Here is an 18,184-nt window from a genome sequence, read left to right on the forward strand (position 1 = left end):
CGCCAACACAATGGAGCGATTATGCGCAAGCGGCCAACTGCCGCACACGCCAACACAATGGGCAGAGAGGGGGAGGGAAGCTCTAATACACATGATAGACAAAAGAACGAAAATGCCCGTGTTAATACCAATGCTGGCTGAACAATGAAGAGAGTACTGTTAAAAAATAACTGGGGATGTTAACACTCGGTAAAGTAAAGTAAAATAGTGCCTGTCAGATAAGATGGTCCAAAAAATTGTAATTAAGTCTTTTTTGCGTGGTTGATAACATCTTTCCAATGATTACTAAGTTTGTACCCATCATCACGGTTGAAATTATGTCTGTGTTTGTATATTTGTATGGCTTCGTGTACAAACCTTTGATGGTAGCCGGGAGGTTTGCAGAGAACCTTGGTCTCGGAAAAGATAATTTCATGAGAGCCCACCGAGTTGTAGCAATGATCGGCAACGGCAGAAGAATCAGTTCTGCCGTGTTTCAGATCTGACTTGTGCTCGCGGACACGATCAGAAACATGACGTTTCGTTTCTCCAATGTAGCAATCACCACAAATGCAACTCAATTTGTAGACTCCAGGATACTGTAAGTCAGGAACGACATCCTTCACAGATGGAATCAGATCACGGATTTTATGCACTATACTGAATCGGACTTGGATCTTATGTTTGTTTAGAATTTTGGAGATCTTTTTGGTCACGCCAGCTATGTATGGTAACGTTGTTGTATATGTGGGTAATGAAAATTTTGTTATGTTGTATGCGTGCGTGGGTGAAATTATTATGTTGTATGTGTGGGTTATGAATATTCAGTGAAAATAATAGTAATCAAATGAAACTTGGCCAATGTGTAATTATCCGGAAATATGTTAATTTATGTAATTATGCACATTTAATTATGCCAATTCGAGAGGTAATTGTAGTAATTATGCGAGTGGGTGTAATTATGATAATGCCAGTCGTTATGATAACCAGACCCCGCCTCGGTGACGAGGGTGGGTTCTCGATCGGAATAAGGCAATTAATCTTATGTAGTTATGCAGGTGTGGTGTAAGTATGCAAGATTAACTTAGATTAACTCGGCATCGTTGTCTAGGTTCGTCTCATTCTCGCTTATCTTTAGGTCCCCGGTTCGCCCCGTTATCGCTTTAACATTTACTGAGTATGTGTTAGTGTGTTTATTAAGGTCACCAAGTTCAGATCTCAACGCAGAAGCAGATCTTATGCATAGACTTCAGGAAAGAATCACACAACCACTTCTGTATTAATCAATTTATTACTAATTCAACTTCAACTATGATATAGTATGCGAACTCTCAATCCCGGAACGTCAACACGGCATCAATACAGTATCATCAATGATTGTCTGATTTCACTTGACAACGGCACATGGATCCCGCGTAACGCGATGGTTGTTAGTGAGAGAGAGTCGTTAAAACATGCAAATACTATGCTAAGAAAAACCTTAACGTTAATGAATGAAAGATACTTGAAAGATTATACGGCGATAAAAAAAACACAATCAAAACAGTTATTATTCTTAAAGGCACCAATCTCAACAGATACATCGGCAGGTTATCTGACAACAGAATGACTCGGAGTAAGGGCCGGCGACGATGCTCCTTTTCCGAAGATCGTTATCTTATATCAAATTTACTAATTGGGGACCAGATCACCTGATAAGGATCTGGTGGGCCACCACTCCCCACGTGAGCGTTGCTCGGCGGAAGGAGGTGCCAAGAATCAATTCGTATTGATGGATCTGTTGGGAATTTATGCGATTAAGAGTACAGCCCACTAAATATTAAAGATAAAATTACGAATACTCTTATAAACGACGGATGGCCATCACTTGGTCTCGAGTGTTTTCTTCACAGCCACGGATGGCTTATGGGTTCGAGTGGGTTTGAGTGGTAAGAGTTGTCTTCAATAGTCAGTGTTCGGAGTCGGTTCTTTATGTCAAGCAGACGCCTGGTGGTCGTGTGGTGAGGGGGCGGTGCGCGTCATACGTATTAGTCGCTCCTCTGTCGCCGTGGTGAATTGGTTGGATGCCTGTTGATACGCTGTCGTAGTTCGGAACCCGTTCGGTAGGTGGCGCCCACAGCTCGCTCGCAGCGTCGTCGCCAAACCGCGACCTTCAGCTGCAGAGCGACCTTCGACTCGGCAGAGGTTGGGCTGTCGCGGCCGAGTTGAGCTGTCAAGCGGGTCTTGCCCGCCTGCAGAGGAGACGGGGAGCCGCTTGAGTCGAGCCCCGAGAGCCGTCTGAACTCGGCTGAGTCCCAGAAGCTGAAGAGTCGAGCCGACCCGTTAGTCGCAGCTCGCCCTTGAGTCGACCCGCTCGGTCGAGCTGAAGATGAGTCGAGCCGACCCGCTCGGTCGAGCTCGCTCCGGAGCCGACCCGCTGGTCGAACTCGTGATGAGTTGACTCTCCTGGTCGAACTGGTTTCCAATGCTCAGGGTCCTTTCTTTTATGCCGAAAAATCCCTTTGGGTCCTGCCCACAAGGCGGGGTTTTCTTTTGATTTACTGTGTCAGGATCTGTCCGTGTGTAGGTGTGTTCATGTGTGTGTCCGTACGTCCGTGTGTCCTTGTGTGCATCACCCACGGTATTTTCCGTTGTCATACTCCCTCCATAAAATCCATGAGCAAACAATCAGATGTTACAAATTGCCTCGAAGTCGTCTCTCTGTCTGGGTGCAATATTATCTCTTGTCTGGCCTTCTTCATGAACCAAAACACAGACGTTACAAATCGTCTCACAGGCGTCTCTGTCCGTGTTGCACGACCTGGAGGGAGGGGCACACTCCCTCCGACCCTCACAGACGCACACAGACATGGTTAAAAAGTTTTAAATTAACATTTGTCCCTTACCATTTCCCAGTTATGATTCTGTATGTAGCCTAAGGTGTGTCGTTTCCCATCGTGGTGCTTGACCCAAGTGGAGGTGCCTCCCCGAGCACATACACACTTCCATCCCGCGCTGCGGGGATACAAAGACGGCCGGGATCTCCCTTTCTCTCCGACCCTGGGTTTAACATCGCTCTTTTATTATGTATTTTATTGCGACCTAGTGGTGATTTATCCCGCTATCCTGGCTTTTCATAAGTTTTACTTTTGTCTTTCATGCATAGGCTTATTATTATTAATTTATTTCCGATATCTTAGGTTAAGGGGTAAGTTTCTTGATCCTAGGAATTCGTATTCCTTGGTGTCTGCATGGTTATATAAGCGGAATATAGTTGACGGTGAATAGCGTTAACATTGATGTTATGTACGATATTATGTATTGTGATGTCTTTAACTTAACTTGTTGGTCAGGGCTTCACTGACATGAAGTTGCATTTCATAGCCTCGCAGGTTTTTGCCTCACTCTGTCTCTGCTCGCCGTTGCTGTTGCTGTCCAGCTGACGCCGTTAACTCAAGGCCTCATTAATTTCCGTCACTCCTTGTAGGTGAGGGCGGTTGAACCTTGGAGTCAGTTCTGGTTTTTGTCTGCTTGCTTTTTCTGATGTCCCCTGACCCCGGGAGTTATCATTCCTACTTTTATGGCCTGTCGAAGCCCGACTCGCTGTTGCTGGGCTTGGTGTGTTGTTCCCGGCTTTTTTGCTTACGTTTGCAGTTCGCCGTGCTCTTAATTTCCTTCCCTCTTCAACCTTATATCGACTATTCGCTCCTGTCTGGGTGCGATTCAATTTTGACTTAGGAAGGTTCTGATTGTCATATGCTTTGGGTCGAGTTGTATATTAAGTATTAAAGTATGGAAATAACATTTCATATTGACTTAATGATGGTGATGGTTCAGTAGGCGTAACTTGTGGCCTGGTTTAATTGGAGTGGGTGTGAATATCAATAACTTTAGCCTATCCTGTTGTTAAATTCCGACTTTAACGTTACTTTAATAGCAATACAGAATAATTGAGCTTTTTGACTTAACTAGGCGAACGCGAACTCCTGGTAACCTCCGCAGCCTTGTTATTCAGCTGAGTCTGCATCCTTGATATACAACGCTCTTATTCGTCTCACTGTGGCCATCCAACCTTCTGCTCTGGGAGTGTTATTCTTAATTTCAGGTCAAAGGCCCCCTCACGTTCAGCCGGGCAGGGTTGTTAATCAGCTCCCTCCCCTGTGCACACAGCGTTGCTGACCCACTTCATTTGACCACTCACCCTGGATTTATCTTCCTTGAGACAGAGTTGCAAATTCTGTCATCCCAGCCCTCCTCCAGTTCATCACTTAGTGACACCTGGTGTTTTGCAGTCTGCTGTGCTTTGGGGTGTTTTCATTCATTATATATCAATGATGATAATATATAAAAATATCAAGTTTGGAAGAAGGGTTAGGATACAACAACGTGATGGTTTTGGTCAGAGTTTCATGTGGCTGTTTCTGTGTGGTGGGAGAGACAGCTTGGCTGATAGTACGGTCAGAGTATCCGTTCATCCTGAGGGCCCGATGTACATGTCTTAATTCACCAGTCAGGTGGTGTTTGTCAGAAATGCCATGGGCTCTGTGGTATAGCGTTTTGAATTTCGATTTAAAGCTTTCGTGACTGCAGCAGGGATTCATCTTCTTGGTTCTTTCGGTAAAGTCGTCGCGTAGAAGGGAAGTAATAAAATAATATAAATAAAACATAATAAACGTCGTGAGAATTATTTTATTATGTTTTATTTTTATTATTTTATTACTTCCCTTCTACGTGACTTTACCGAAAGAACCAAGAAGAAGCAACCATGTTGGTCAAGTTATTTCAGCGAATTTTCATTTTGCTTTTTGGTTCTTTCGGTAAAGTAACGTAGAAAGGAAATAAATTAAATAATAGAATAGGACGTTTCGATTGCAACACAAGCAATCGTCATCAGATAGAAAACAAACAGTAAATCTTCTTGGTTCTTTCGGTAAGTCACGTAGAAGGGAAATAATAAAATAATAAAAATTAAACATAATAAAATGCAATTCTCACGACGTTTCCCTGTCCCCAGACGACCTGCTTGTCAGTTTTGATGTGGTTTCCTTATTCACCAAAGTTCCTGTACCTGACACCATCGCAATCATTGAAGACTTGGTTCATCAAAGCCTGAATGCTGGGGTACCCCCCCTGGTGAGACACTGCTTAACCAATACATACTTCACCTGGAATGGAACTTTCTACAAGCAAACTGAGGGCACCCCAATGGGCTCCCCCCTATCTCCGGTTGTAGCCAACGTCTTCATGGAGAAATTTGAGACTGACGCCATCCAGACTGCCACTCTACGCCCGACCTTGTGGAAGAGGTCATCTGGCCACATGGCCGGCCTGCTCTAGACCAATTCCTCAACCACATAAATTCCATACACCCAGCCATCACACAGTGTACACACAATGTACACACACACAGTGTACACACACACAGTGTACACACACACAGTGTACACACAATGTACACACACACAGTGTGTACACACAATGTACACACGCAGTGTACACACACACAGTGTACACACACACACAATGTACACGTGTGTACACACACACTGTCCATGTGTGTGTACACACACAATAATGTCCACATTGTTGAGCTGAGCTCACACACCTAAGGGGTCTCTGTTCAAGGGAGGGAGCAATGGAAAATTAATCTTAATCAACTTAAATTCTAATCCCGCTACGTGACGTCACCACTCAGCATGACCTCATCGGCGTGAAACGCCAGGGGGAGGTGTACCTTGCTAGTGACGTCATGTCACCAAAGATTTCACCCCAACCGGTCTCAAGGGAGCGTGACGTCACCTCTGCCTGGGTCACTTCCGTTATCTATTCAAGCACTATCCTTATTTGGGCAAAGCCACACCCACTGACTGGGGGCTCATTAACATAATTTATTCGTGAAAGACGTCACGTTGTGACCGGTTCGGCACCCACAGCCCATCCCTCCACGATTGGGCCAGGCTCATTAACATAATTTATGTAAGTTACAGAGCCGCTCATTGTGGGAAGGGAGTGTCTTGTACCCCACAAGTGACGTCATGTCACCTGCAGCTGCCGCCGCGTGACGTCACGAGGTAACGGAAAGTTGACGCTCCGCGCGGGAACTGAAATCTGAGGTGAGAAATTCTCATCGCGGTTGTGGTTGTTGTTGTTGTGGTGGTTGTTGTTGTTGTTGTTGTGGTTGTTGTTGTTTACCGAGGTAGAGCCTCGCTCTCTCTCTCGTAGGGATGTCAATTGAGTAGCAGCGAGCATGGAAGCGATGTCCAAGTTGGAACTTTACAACGCGGGGCCTTGCCTCCTGCCCTCGCCTGGTCGCGTTCGCTTCAATTCTCTCGCTTAGTTGAGCAATTTCGATTTAAAGCTTTCGTGACTGCAGTGATTCATATTCTTGGTTCTTTCGGTGAAGTCACGTAGAATAGAAATAAAAAAATAAAACAATAAAACTATACAATTTAATTATGTTTTATATCACGTAGAATGGAAATAATGAAATAATATTCCCTTTTATTTTTTAGTATTTCCATTCTAAGTGACTTTACCGAAAGAACCAAGAAGATAGTTGAGCAACCTGTGGAAGAACGCGATCAGCCAGGCGACGCGTTAGTTCTAGGTGAAGTCACCGTGTAGGTAAGAAATGAATACAAATTCATAAAAGTAAAAATAGAATAAAATATAAACAAATCACGACGTTTCGGAGGCAACACAAGTCTCCGTCATCAGGTGGCACCGTCACAGCCACATTTGCTGTATCAAGTGAGGCGTTTTTATTAATTTAATCTATAATGTAGACTAGCCTGGTTATTAAGCTGGGTGAGTGTACTGGCAGTCTATAATGTAGACTGTAGCCTGGTTATTAAGCTGGGTGAGTGTACTGGCAGTCTATAATGTAGACTGTAGCCTGGTTATTAAGCTGGGTGAGTGCACTGGCAGTCTATAATGTAGACTAGCCTGGTTATTAAGCTGGGTGAGTGTACTGGCAGTCTATAATGTAGACTAGCCTGGTTATTAAGTTGGGTGAGTGTACTGGCAGTCTATAATGTAGACTGTAGCCTGGTTATTAAGCTGGGTGAGTGTACTGGCAGTCTATAATGTAGACTGTAGCCTGGTTATTAAGCTGGGTGAGTGTACTGGCAGTCTATAATGTAGACTGTAGCCTGGTTATTAAGCTGGGTGAGTGTACTGGCAGTCTATAATGTAGACTGTAGCCAGGTTATTAAGCTGGGTGAGTGTACTGGCAGTCTATAATGTAGACTGTAGCCTGGTTATTAAGCTGGGTGAGTGTACTGGCAGTCTATAATGTAGACTATAATTTTCTGCATCAAGTGAGGCGTGATTTATTATAATTTTATTATTTTATTTCTATTTTTACTTTTATTAATTTTAATTTCATTTTTTACCTACGTGGTGACTTTACCGAAAAAACCTAAGAGTACGTTAGTTGGTGTGTTGACCGACTCTGTGTTGCATTACATGAAGTGTCTCTCTCTCTCTGTGCAGTCACCAAACCTCGAAGTCTCTCATTGACACAAGGCCGTCATTATAACATGTTATAATAAGTATAATATTATGTTAAAATATATAATAATTATAATGTTATAATAAGTATAATATGTTATAATAATTATAATAATATATATGTATTATAATGTTGTAATAAGTATAATATGTCATAATTATAATGTTATAATGTGTTATAATAAGTATAATAATCAAATATGCCCCCCAATATGTTTCTGTAAAAATATTTGTAAATAAAAATTGCGATGCTCTGTTAATAAAGACAACAATTTGCTAAACCTTGGCCACGAAATCTGGACTTGTCTTTATATACCAATGCATAGATTCCTGTTTATAGGATTGCGTTGTACTTTATGAATCCCTAATCTCTGCCATTACATACTATGAAACAAGAAAGGTTAAAAAGAAAAAAACAGAGCAATGTATTACAATACCCTATTAGACATTGTATCAAATAAAACAAAGTCCATCCCATGTGTTAGTGAACTTTTAAAAATATTTTAGGGAGGAAATGGCAGGAAAATAGTTTTCAAATTTAGATATTTTTCTGGGGGGGGGACCCCAGACCCGTGGAATATTTGGTCTCCCCCAATGTTGACTTCATGGCTACGGCCTTGCATTGACGTGCTAATTTCTCTACCCCCCCTCTCTCTATTTAAGGCCTCAACACAGAGGCGTTGTTTCTCTGTGTGCCTATGTGTGTCTCTCTCTGTGTCATCTCTCTCTGTGTGTCTATATGTGTGTCTCTCTCTGTGTGTCTCTGTGTCATCTCTCTCTGTGTGTCTATGTGTGTGTGTCTCTCTCTGTGTGTCTTTCTGTCATCTCTCTCTGTGTGTCTATGTGTGTCTCTCTCTGTGCGTCTTTGTGTCATCTCTCTCTCTGCTTATGTGTCTCCGTGTCTCTCTCTCAAATTGAGCAATCTTTGGAAGAACGTTATCAACCAGGTAGGGTGTTGACTGTTATGTTAGCTGACTCTAAGTTTAATAGGTTTTTTTTCTCTTTCATTTGTACCTGATGATGATTGCTTGTGTTGCAGTTGAAACGTCGTATGCTATTACATAATGTATTTATTTATTCTATGTGACTTTACCGAAAGAACCAAAGAGTATCTTGCTTAAGTTTTAATTTCCCTTCACCTGGCTCGCTACTTTGTAACTTGTTTTGTTTTAAATATTCACACAGTTTTTTTTCATTTTTTACCAGGCCACACCCGCTTGAGCTGCTATACCGCTCTTGTTTTCAGAAGCGACCTGCCCACAACCACAATAACAAGGTGAGGCACGTCAACAGCGTGGTGGTGTTCACTCTAGACACGTGGCGGTGTTCACTCTAGACACGTGGCGGTGTTCACTCTAGACACGTGACGGTGTTCACTCTAGACATGTGGTGGTGTTTACTCTAGACGCGTGGTGGTGTTCACTCTAGATACGTGGCGGTGTTCACTCTAGACACGTGACGGTGTTCACTCTAGACACGTGGCGGTGTTCACTCTAGACAAGTGACGGTGTTCACTCTAGACGTGGCGGTGTTCGCTCTAGACGCGTGGCAGTGTTCACTCTAGACACGTGGCGGTGTTCACTCTGAACGTGTGGCGGTGTTCACTCTGGACGTGTGGCCATGTTCGCTTTGGACTCGTGCTGGTGTTCACTCTAGACGCGTGGCGGTATTCACTCTAGATGCGTGGCGGTGTTCACTCTAGACGCGTGGCGGTGTTCACTCTAGACATGTGGCGGTGTTCACTCTAGACGCGTGGCGGTGTTCACTCTAGACGCGTGGCGGTGTTCACTCTCTACATGTGGAGGGGAAACCCGGGGATCGGGAAGGAAATCCACGCGACAACGGGGAGAGAGAGAGACACGTAAACTACAAATATACAGCAGGCGTCAGGGTCGGGATCGAACCCACGACTTCCTGTATGCCAGGACAGGTTGTTAACATCTCACCACAGAGAGACACGCAGCCTCGGCTGTGTTGGTTGATCCTCAATGAATTACTTGGTGGAGTGAGGAAGCATTAATACTGAGCAGGTGAAGGTGGCCAGGCGTGGGTCTTGACACACCACCACCTGTGAACCATGCCAGTGTGTGACAGTGGTGGAGCCAGTGGGGGTGGGGTGGCACGTGCCCCCCCAACGATCCGATAGAAATCCCTAATTTCGATAGGATCATTGGGGTTTATTAGTAACTAGCTTCACTACCCGGCTTCGCCCGGGACTTGGATTCTTGTCTTGGATTAATTTAATATTCCCTCATAATTCAATGAAAAACCCTGAAAAAATTGATGCTTGCAAGAAAGAAGCCGAAACACTTCAATTTACCTAAATCGGATGTTTTCACTCAAGGAAATTCAACCTGAACCCACTGCTACGTCAGGTCGATTTTTGCCACTCGGGAAGGGAATGACGCGGCGCTCGCTTAGACATTCCAGACAGCATAAGCTGTGAAAATTTCATGACGCCAGAGCTCAGCGTTGGAGAGTTTTTGCTGCTGCACACAAACAAACAGGTGTAAGTTCTGCTTTATATTTAAGATGGCAGTTGTACCCGTTCTTCACACGGATTAGTATTGAAACTCCGAGAAGCCAATGACTTAATCGGCCAGGAGCGAAGCGCCACCTAAAATCTGCCGGCACGCTGTGAACAGCTGTAGAAGTACGGCGCGCGAAGAGCCATGTGGTAGGGGGGTAAGCATTGCAGAGCGCTTAGCTCAGGTGTGATGCGGGTTGATGCCACATACGTCATGGTCATTCCCCCCCCCCCCCCCCCCAAAATACAAAAGTTTATTTTTCTTTCCTGAAGGCATCAACACGTTCAGCGAGCGCGATGACGATCACACGCGTCGAATGAAAAGCAAGGGACAAGTCCTTTCTCACTAACAACTCCTTTCTCACTAACAACTCCTTACTTACTAACAACTCCTGTCATTTTTCATTGCTGGAGGGGTTTCCCCCCCCTACCTGAAAATCCTGGCTCCACCTCTGAGTGTGTGACAGTGTCAAGTTTGTATTTGCAGTAAAGTCTATTAACTCTATTGAGCACAGAGGTTATATCAAAACAGTAGTTTATTTTAGTTTTCCTCTGGAACTCTTTGTAAGAATGGAGTCAGGAAGTGATCACAGCACACACGTGCAGCAGCTGAAGTCGGAACTGCTCATCCCAGCAATCAAGGACATCTGTGCCTGGCTTCACACCTCTAAGTTGCGATTGAACATTAATTTATGCATTTGTGCATGACACAAATAGTATTATTTTCAACACCCTTTGCTATGTCAGCTGAATTTAGCTTTCATAAACATTTATTTTGAAGCCAAACAGCTGAAATTGTGTGCTCTGAGTTTCGGGTTAACGTTCATTTTGAAGATACGAGGGCTTCCAGGCATGTTTATGACCATTTGCCCTCTCATTGTGTACCATAACAGCCCGTGTGATGAATTTGGGACACTTTTTTTTACTATATCATAAATATATGAATAACTATAGACGTGTAAGTCACGTGTGACTGTGTATATGCATTCCTCTGTGCCTCGATACTGACGTGTAGATGGTGTGGATATTCTTTGTTTCTGTCTGCAGCTGTCGCTGCCTCTGCAGAATTGGTCTCATGGAGCAAAGGCACTCGGCGCAGCTCGGTGCAAAAAGGCAACAATGCGACCGGTGTGCATTCAGCACGGATCGTCCTGGAAATTTGACACGGCACCAGAGAACTCACACAGGAGAGAAACCCTTCAAGTGCAGTGTGTGTGGGAAGGCGTTTACACAGTCATCTGCTCTTGTAATACACCAGAGAACACACACGGGAGAGAAACCCTTCAAGTGCAGTGTGTGTGGGAGGGCGTTTACGCGTTCAGCTCATCTTGTAAAACACCAGAGAATACACGCGGGAGAGAAACCCTTCAAGTGCAGTGTGTGTGGGAAGACGTTTGCACTTTCAGCTCATCTTGTAGCACACCAGAGAACACACACGGGAGAAAAACCCTTCAAGTGCAGTGTGTGTGGGACGACGTTTGCACTTTCAGCTCATCTTGTAGCACACCAGAGAACGCACACGGGAGAAAAACCCTTCAAGTGCAGTGTGTGTGGGAAGGCATTTTCACATTCATCTACTCTTGTAATACACCAGAGAACACACACAGGAGAGAAACCCTTCAAGTGCAGTGTGTGTGGGTAGTCGTTTATAAATGCATCTTCTCTTATAGCACACCAGAGAACACACACGGGAGAGAAACCCTTCAAGTGCATTCCGTGCGGGAAGGCGTTTGCTCAGTTAGCACATCTTCAAAAACACCAGAGATCACGCAAGCATCAGAAGATCCACCAGGAGTGGAGTGTGAAATCAGCTTGTGAAAGTCAAAGTGCCGCAATGAGCCCATCCCTCATCAAACAAGAACTGGAAGAAAATCCCAGCTTGGACACTTTTAAAGAAATCAAGGTGAGATATGAAGAGGTGAAGGTGAAATGTGAAGACGTGATGGTGAAAAGCGAAGAAGTGAAGGTAAAATGTGAAGATGAAGATTCAACTCCCAAATCGGACTTTCACATCGATGGAGGCAACGTGAAGCAGGAGGAGAATTCTGACTGTGAGGCAGAGCGAGGCGACTCCCAGCAGTTTGTGGAAGTGGAGGTGTGGGTGGACTTCCTCCGAGACAATACAAAGTCAAATGGAGACCCGGGAGATGCGTAAGCCTTTGACCAGTGGTTCTTTACCTGGGTTCGATCGAACCCCAGGGGTTCGGTGAGTCAGTCTCAGGGGTTCGGCGGAGGTTAAGACACACACCTGACTCATATGATTGTGCACCAGTAAAACATGTACCTATGTTTTCAATTTGAAAAAATATTTTATTTTTCCAATTAAGAAGGGTTCTGTGAATGCGCATATGAAACTGGTGGGGTTCAGTACCTCCAACAAGGTTAAGAACCACTGCCTTAGACGATGCCGCTCCAATAGATGCACCATTGTCACAGGCCTCTAATGACAAGAATGTGAAGTTGAACACTCAGTTCCTAGGTTCAACCTGCAGGGTAAGAGCGGCCAGTCTTTGTGGACCTGTGTGTTGGGTAGACCTCTAACCAGGAGCGAATGCCAATAAGCTCCCAAGCATTCAATGTTATCAATTGCATTTATATTGTGCTTGCTTAATTGCCTCGGCAATTCGGAGTTTTGTATCGTTTCTCGTCTCAAACACTCGAAGAGCATCCCCAAGTAGCAGCTGCCCCTGTGTGGCACAAGGTGGTGGCCCTGCACCGGCCTGCATGTGGACAAGAGCCTGTCAGTAGGGGGCGATGGTTGATGTGGCATCTCAGTTGTGGAGTTTGTAGGTAATGTTTAGAATTTTTATCAATTTTGACCCAGACACCAGCATGCAATGGCCGACTCGTTTTGAATGGTGCATTAGTATGTTGTACATACACTGTTAAGCAGACGGTGCGTATTTTTTTAAATTAGCTTCTTGTTAATGCAATGTAACCTAATGCAGTATATTTCAGTGCAGTAATTCAATTTTGTTAATATGCCTGTCACTAATTTTGAATGAATACTTGTCTGATTGTGTGCGTACATGTACCATTTTGTCTATAAGGGTCAAACATTGAATAAGTCATGTTAGGACACAGTGTGTGTTTTGCAAGTAACCTGTACAGATCACTCAGGTGAGGCTCATTGTTCTTGTGATACAGGTCAAAGGGTTTTTTTGTGTGTTCAGGAAGCGTCTCCCTCTGGAGCAACTCATTGTCTTTGAAATAGGGAGCACACTCGGATCATTCATCTGTTACAAGGCAAACCACTTAAAGTTACACGTAGAGGAGATACATTCTCAACAACACGAATTAAAAATTTATGTGACTTTACCGAAAGAACCAAAGAGTATGAAAGACGTCTTGTCTGCTGATGTTGTTCATGTCCGTGTACATCGATATCCCACATGGCTTACACTACACACCACACACAATGAAATAAATAGAAACTAGAACGACTTCTGGGGATGGACAAAGATCGAGGAATCTCTTTCAATGGAGCGAGTTCCGCGAGTTCGATTCAACATCTCTGTTCGCCTCTGTGTCTCTGTTCGCCTCTGTGTGTCTCTCTGCCTGTGTTTTTTAGTCTCTGTGTATCTTTTTCAGTCTCTGTTCCTCTTGTCTGTGTCTGTCCACCTGGTCTTGTCTGTGTGTGTGTCTATCAGCGTCTATCCAACCGTTGTCAACGATTGTCAGTAGCAGCAGGCGCCCGTTCAACTCCCACGGTTACATGACACTCAAACTTGCTCCCAACACACAAAGATCGCCCGTATAGCCTGGCACCGGGGGTGAGTGGGAGGGGGTAGAGACACCTAGCCTGGCACCGTGGTGGTGATGATTTAACAAGCAGAGAGAGACAGAGAGAGGGGGGTGAGTGGGGGTGGGTACATACACCTAGCCTGGCACGGGGGGGTGAGTGGGGGGAGGTACAGGCACCTAGCCTGGCATCGTGGTGGTGATGATTTAACAAGCAGAGAGAGAGACACAGAGAGAGAGGGGGGTGAGTGGGGGGGGAGGTACAGACACCTAGCCTGGCACCGGGGGGTGAGTGGGGGGGTACAGACACCTAGCCTGGCACCGCTGGTGATGATTACCTCCCGTGGCCACCAGTCCCTTCGCACTCACAAATGACTCCCCTGTTATTATTCGTAAGTGGGGTATGCGGGGGGGGGGGGTGGTGTTCGTAAGTGGGGGTATGCGGGGGGGTGGTGTTCGTAAGTGGGGGAATGCGGGGGGGTGGTGTTCGTAAGTGGGGGTATGCGGGAGGGGGTGGTGTTCGTAAGTGGGGGAATGCGGGGGGGTGGTGTTCGTAAGTGGGGGTATGCGGGGGGGTGGTGTTCGTAAGTGGGGGTATGCGGGGGGGTGGTGTTCGTAAGTGGGGGTATGCGGGGGGGGGGTGGTGTTCGTAAGTGGGGGTATGCGGGGGGTGGTGTTCGTACGTGGGGGAATGCGGGGGGGTGGTGTTCGTAAGTGGGGGAATGCGGGGGGGTGGTGTTCGTAAGTGGGGGTATGCGGGGGGGGGGTGGTGTTCGTAAGTGGGGGTATGCGGGGGGGTGGTGTTCGTAAGTGGGGGTATGCGGGGGGGTGGTGTTCGTAAGTGGGGGTATGCGGGGGGGGTGGTGTTCGTAAGTGGGGGAATGCGGGGGGGGTGGTGTTCGTAAGTGGGGGAATGCGGGGGGGGGTGGTGTTCGTTAGTGGGGGAATGCGGGGGGGTGGTGTTCGTAAGTGGGGGAATGCGGGGGGGGTGGTGTTCGTAAGTGGGGGTATGCGGGGGGGTGGTGTTCGTAAGTGGGGGAATGCGGGGGGGTGGTGTTCGTAAGTGGGGGAATGCGGGGGGGGTGGTGTTCGTAAGTGGGGGAATGCGGGGGGGGTGGTGTTCGTAAGTGGGGGAATGCGGGGGGGTGGTGTTCGTAAGTGGGGGAATGCGGGGGGGGTGGTGTTCGTAAGTGGGGGAATGCGGGGGGGGTGGTGTTCGTAAGTGGGGGAATGCGGGGGGGTGGTGTTCGTAAGTGGGGGAATGCGGGGGGGGGTGGTGTTCGTAAGTGGGGGAATGCGGGGGGGGTGGTGTTCGTAAGTGGGGGAATGCGGGGGGGGGTGGTGTTCGTAAGTGGGGGAATGCGGGGGGGGGTGGTGTTCGTAAGTGGGGGTATGCGGGGGGGTGGTGTTCGTAAGTGGGGGTTTGCGGGGGGGGGGTGGTGTTCGTAAGTGGGGGACCGCCCACCACCACGAGCGCGATGACGTCACCACACACGTGGGCGCCCGCCAACCCGAGCGCGATGACGTCACCACGCACGGGGGCGCCCGCCAACCCGAGCGCGATGACGTCACCACACGGGGGCGCCCACCAACCCGAGCGCGATGACGTCATCACGCACGGGGGCGCCCCAACCAGCCCCCCCCCCGCCCACGTGACCAGCCCCCCCCGCGCACGTGACCAGCTCCTCCCCATCTGCCCACGTTACCATTCCCTCCCCTACCCCGCCCACGTGACCAGCCCCCCCCCCGCCCACGTGACCAGCCCCCCCCCCGCCCACGTTACCAGCCCCCCCCCGCCCACGTAACCAGCCCCTCCCCCCCCGCGCGATGACGTCACCACGCACGGGGGCGCCTATCTACCTGAGCGTGATGACGTCAGCACGCACGGGGGCGCCCACCAAACCGAGCGCGATGACGTCACCACGCACGGCTGCGCCCACCAACCCGAGCGCGATGACGTCACCACGCACGGGGCGCCCCAACCAGCCCCCCCCCGCCCACGTGACCAGCCCCCCCCGCCCACGTGACCAGCTCCTCCCCATCTGCCCACGTTACCATTCCCTCCCCTACCCCGCCCACGTGACCAGCCCCCCCCCGCCCACGTGACCAGCCCCCCCCCGCCCACGTTACCAGCCCCCCCCCGCCCACGTAACCAGCCCCTCCCCCCCCGCGCGATGACGTCACCACGCACGGGGGCGCCTATCTACCTGAGCGCGATGACGTCAGCACGCACGGGGGCGCCCACCAAACCGAGCGCGATGACGTCACCACGCACGGCTGCGCCCACCAACCCGAGCGCGATGACGTCACCACGCACGGGGCGCCCACCAAACCGAGCGCGATGACGTCACCACGCACGGGGGCGCCCACCAAACCGAGCGCGATGACGTCAGCACGCACGGGGGCAACCGCCAACCCGAGCACGATGACGTCAGCACGCACGGGGGCGCCCACGAACCCGAGCGCGATGACGTCACCACGCGCGTGGGCGCCCTAAACAACCCCTCCCCCTCCCCCAGCCCACGTGACCAGCCCCGCCCCTCCCCCAGCCCACGTGACCAGCCCCGCCCCTCCCCCTCTCCCAGCCCACGTGACCAGCCCCGCCCCTCCCCCAGCCCACGTGACCCGCCCCTCCCCCAGCCCACGTGACCAGCCCCGCCCCCCTCCCCCAGCCCACGTGACCAGCCCCGCCCCTCCCCCTCCCCCAGCCCACGTGCCCAGCCCCGCCCCTCCCCCTCCCCCAGCCCACGTGACCAGCCCCGCCCCCTCCCCCAGCCCACGTGACCAGCCCCGCCCCTCCCCCTCCCCCAGCCCACGTGACCAGCCCCGCCCCTCCCCCAGCCCACGTGACCAGCCCCGCCCCTCCCCCAGCCCACGTGACCAGCCCCGCCCCCCTCCCCCAGCCCACGTGACCAGCCCCGCCCCTCCCCCTCCCCCAGCCCACGTGCCCAGCCCCGCCTCTCCCCCTCCCCCAGCCCACGTGACCAGCCCCGCCCCCTCCCCCAGCCCACGTGACCAGCCCCGCCCCTCCCCCTCCCCCAGCCCACGTGACCAGCCCCGCCCCTCCCCCAGCCCACGTGACCAGCCCCGCCCCTCCCCCTCCCCCAGCCCACGTGACCAGCCCCGCCCCTCCCCCAGCCCACGTGACCAGCCCCCCCCCCACCCACGTGACCAGCCCCTCCCCCCACCCACCCACGTGACCAGCCACCCCCCCCCACCCGACCAGCCCCTCCCCCCCACGTGACCAGCCCCGCCCCTCCCCCAGCCCACGTGACCAGCCCCGCCCCTCCCCCAGCCCACGTGACCAGCCCCGCCCCTCCCCCACCCACGTGACCAGCCCCCCCACGCTGCTGCGGGTTGGCTGCAATGAAGCCGTGAAGACACCGAACAGTTCATTCTAGATTTGAAGCTTTCGTGACTGCAATGATTCATATTCTCAGGTTTTTTCGGTAAAGTCACGTAGGTAAAACATTAAAAGTAATGAAAGTAAAATAAAACAAAACAAAAATAAAAAAAACAAAAATAAAAATAAAATTCACGACGTTTCGGAGGCAACACAAGTCTCCGTCATCAGGTGGGACCGTCACAGCCAGATTAGCTGCATCAAGTGAAGCAATGATTCAAAATGTAATCCCTTATAAGCAAGTTGAAGGGGGGGAGGAGAGGGGGGGGGAGTTCATCAGAATGTGGTAGCCAATGAATGGAACGTATCGGGAGGGAGGGGGGTGGGAGGGGGAGGGAGCCAACAAAACATTTGGCGACGGCTTGGACGCGGCTGCTGCCCACGCCAACACAATGGGCAGAAAGGGGGGAGGGGAGGTCTGATACACATGATAGAACAAAGGAACGAAAATGCCCATGTTTATACCAATGCAGGCTGAAAAATGAAGAGAGTACTGTTAAAAATAACTGGGGATGTTAACACTCGGTGAAGTAAATTAAAATAGTGCCTGTCAGATAAGATGGTCCAAAAAGTGTAATTAAGTCTTTTTTGCGTGGTTAATAACATCTTTCCAGTGATTACTGAGTTTGTACCCATCATCACGGTTGAAATTATGTCTGTGTTTGTATATTTGTATGGCTTCGTGTACAAACCTTTGATGGTAGCCAGGAGGCTTGCAGAGAACCTTGGTCTCGGAAAAGACAATATCATGAGAGCCCACCGAGTTGTAGCAATTATCGGCAACGGCCGAAGAATCAGTTCTGCCGTGTTTCAGATCTGACTTGTGCTCGCGGACACGATCAGCAACATGACGTTTTGTTTCTCCAATGTAGCAATCACCACAAATGCAACTCAATTTGTAGACTCCAGGATACTGTAAGTCAGGAACGACATCCTTCACAGATGGAATCAGATCACGGATTTTATGCACTGTGCTGAATCGGACTTGGATCTTATGTTTGTTTAGAATTTTGGAGATCTTTTTGGTCACGCCTGCTATGTAT

At 49.2% G+C, this 18,184-nt stretch overlaps 1 pseudogene across 1 annotated transcript; it reads left to right on the forward strand.

Annotated features, from left to right (window-relative positions):
- The first annotated feature begins 6,486 nt into the window (after positions 1-6,486).
- LOC144951271 (uncharacterized) lies at positions 6,487-13,329 on the forward strand (annotated as a pseudogene). Its single transcript, XR_013640462.1, has 2 exons — positions 6,487-6,582; positions 11,045-13,329. The product of XR_013640462.1 is annotated as an uncharacterized LOC144951271 (transcript).
- The last annotated feature ends 4,855 nt before the right edge of the window (positions 13,330-18,184 follow it).

The sequence above is a fragment of the Lampetra fluviatilis genome, chromosome 61 (genome assembly GCF_964198595.1).
Source record: "Lampetra fluviatilis chromosome 61, kcLamFluv1.1, whole genome shotgun sequence".
Classification (NCBI taxonomy): Eukaryota; Metazoa; Chordata; class Hyperoartia; order Petromyzontiformes; family Petromyzontidae; genus Lampetra; species Lampetra fluviatilis.